This window comes from Armigeres subalbatus, chromosome 2, assembly GCF_024139115.2.
Source record: "Armigeres subalbatus isolate Guangzhou_Male chromosome 2, GZ_Asu_2, whole genome shotgun sequence".
NCBI classification, from domain to species: domain Eukaryota; kingdom Metazoa; phylum Arthropoda; class Insecta; order Diptera; family Culicidae; genus Armigeres; species Armigeres subalbatus.
Genome location: NC_085140.1, coordinates 455,212,935 through 455,216,288, shown reverse-complemented (window position 1 = coordinate 455,216,288; position 3,354 = coordinate 455,212,935).

The following is a 3,354-nucleotide window of genomic DNA, read 5'->3' as shown; positions in this document are numbered from 1 at the left end:
TCTCTCACTTATCATCTCCGTATACATATACGATATGTAGCATACCGCGAGAGACTTTTTCCGGTATACCTCATGATAAATTTCTTTTTAAAAGCTTCAAACGTGGGGAGAACTGGGGTGGCATTGTGCATCTCGAAACGAATCACTCGATTCGTACGTTTTTGCATTCGTTTCGAAAAAATTGCGGCATTATGTATTTCGTTCGACTTCATTCAGTCGCAGTACAAGATTTCGAATGGTGCTGTACTAGCTCAATCGAGTATGTTCTGTCAAACAAAATGTAAACAGAGAGAATAAGAGATAGCTGTCTCCGTGTTTTGTATGCCGCCCGTTGGAGAGACAACCTTCAGCACATGGCGAAAGTGAGTAAACAGAGAGAATAAGAGTAATTTCATCTGCGTGTAGCATGTTTCCAGGGCATGAATTGGCAGTTAATTTATAAACAAGCAATTTGTGCTCAATGACTCAAAAGGAATATTATTTATTGAGCAGTTGCAACCGATTAAAACATCATGCCGATACGATATGTTTTGTAAATTGAGATATTGTTACGACACAAATTATAAGTTTTATGTTTATTCGAGTGTATGCCACAGAATCAATTTTGAGCTAAGTAATTTAAAGCTAAAGAAGGATTCGATAATAAATTACTTTGATGTTTCCATGTGTTTTAGTTAAATGCACTTGGGTTATCTCTTGCGCGTTTTTTTATTTAACTCAACTATTTTTACGTAGATTTTGGTATATACACGTTTTTACGCAGATTTTCCCCATCGATTTCACGCGGTTTATCGCTATCGTCATAAAATACGTGTAAACGGTTAAACATTTTTTTTTTATTATTGAAGTCGTTTTTACGCGGATTTCGGGATAATGAGAGATTGCATATTGTCTGGAAACTATAAAAGTAGGTATACTAAAGACATTCTTTCCTTCAAGATACAATAATGAAACATTTATTCTCTTCCCGTAGAGAAATATTAACAAATATAATTAAAACTTTCAGCTAGAAATGACTCTCGAACAACATTCGAAAGCTATAAAGGTGACGAGTGTTTTTCATTCGACTTGAGTCGTTTTCCAGTGTGCTATCGAGTATCCATAATGCCAAAACATCTCGTTATTCTTGTACCTCATCAAGCATACTCGAACGATGAGTCGTTTTCGAGATCGAAGCGAAAGCCGTAATGCCAAACATGTTCGACTCGATAGAATTGCGTTCGAATCGAGATGCGCAATGCCACCCCTGGTTCTGATGATGCATTTCAACTTGTTCTACACAGCTGTGCGGTCTTCAACACAAAATGAGCGAGGACAAAGCGAGAATAGTTTTTTTCGCACTTGTATACAAGTTTGATACATTTTTTATCATGGCTTGTTATGATTCGGAACAGTTTTTGCCTTTTTTATTCTTGTTCGTTATCCATTGAGAGGGATTTCTGCAAACCCTGCTCAATGCTTATTCTAACTAGATCCAGTAGTTCCAGTATTGAATCTTCCAGAAATTCTTTAAAAAATCGAAGGATTTTCATTGCTATTTAAGAGTACTTATTTCTTTAATAATATTCGAACATGGGTCAAAACGACTAATCAGAACCGTAGCGTTGACTTCATCTTACTATTCAACATTTCGAGATCAATTTGAATTTTGAAAAGTTCAATGATTTAAAGGTGCATTAAATCCATATTTAGGAAACTTGTATCTGAAAGTATGTGTAGATTGCAGAAAACATTCCAAAGATTTTTTTAAATTGGGTGATGATTTTTACTATTAACAAAATATGTAAAGAACCTTGCAGACTGAAAGTTTTCTACTGCCGTCTATAAATTAAATAACATCACGGAGTCGGAAGGTTTGAGATGCGTGACATATCACAAAAACGTGACGTGTAGATTAAAAATCTTAATATTTTGCATGATGCACTAAATTAATATTTTCCTTATGATAACTGTAAGAGAACTTCATTTAGTAAACTTAGGGAAATTAAAAAAACGGACTCAAAATCCAACTTCGAAGTGGGTCGATCTATCGGAATCTGTATCAAAACTATCCAGATTAAAAAAAAAATCAACCCTGGAGTAGATCTGTCGGTGGTTCGGAAGTACTACTAAACCTTTGAAGTGAACTTTGAACTTTGAAGTGAGAAAGTCTGACCATTGACTTTCCCACTTCAAAGTTAAAAGTTCACTTCAGCAGTGCAGGTTTGTTCATGTTTTGTGTTGGACGCACGATTGCGTGTCTGGTTCTGCTGTGCGGGTGAGCAAATGAATAAGAAATCATTCGGAATAATTTGTTCTTTTTTGATGTTAAATATCCTGGCTGTGCATATGCACAGCACATGTTTCGAAATGGACAAATTGATATGAAATTTGCGAAAAAAAATCCACGTGTCTTGGAGGGACTCGAACCCTCAACCTTCTATTCTCTAGATAGGCGTGATAACCTCTACACATGAAGACCATTTGAAGGTTACGTTTGCAGAAAAAGCCAAGATATTTAACAAAAAAATGATTTTCGTACAGCTGAGTTGCCGAATAATATGCAATTAATTGTAATCAAGTGTCGGTCTTCCACCATCATTATTAGTCTGAGTACACGCGACCGTATGCGTAGAGCAATCGCACTCATCAAATGCTTTAGCAAGCCTTTAGCACAGCAGAGTGTGATTGATTCACACTCTATACAAATCCACCCAGCCCGTTGTTGGGGACATAGAGTGTGATGCTCTCGAATAATAAACAAGGTGGGCTCGCTTGACTGTGGATATACAACAGTGAGGCACATGTGAAGATTGGACAAATCAAGCATCCGAAAGATATTTAATTTGCAAAAAAGAGCTAACCGCGGTGGAGGTTGGTACTCAGATTCTGATGGCTTTTCCGCAAACGTGACCTTTAAGTGATCTTGTTGTGTAGGGGTTATCATGCCTATCTAGAGAGTAGGAGGTTGAGGGTTCGAGTCCCCCCAAGACACGTGGATTCTTTTTCGCATATTTCACATCAATTTGTTAATTTCGAAACATGTGCTGTGGTTTTCGTACGGCCGAGTTGCCGAATAATATACAATTAATTTTAATTTGTTCTGCTTTGTGCAGCGTTGAAATTAAATAATTAGTGCGCGTATGGTCGTACTTTAGGTCATAGGGGTCGTTCACTAATTACGTAAGCACATATGGGGGGAGGGGGGTTTGTCATTTTCTTACTCTTCAAATAAACAAAAAATAATTTGTATGGGAAAAATCCGAAAAACCAAGAAAAAATGCTCACGTAATTAGTGAACGACCCCACGCCAGTTTGATACCTAGGTAGAAACGTGAGTATAGTATTTTCAATGCGCGTATTTTGTATCCCATC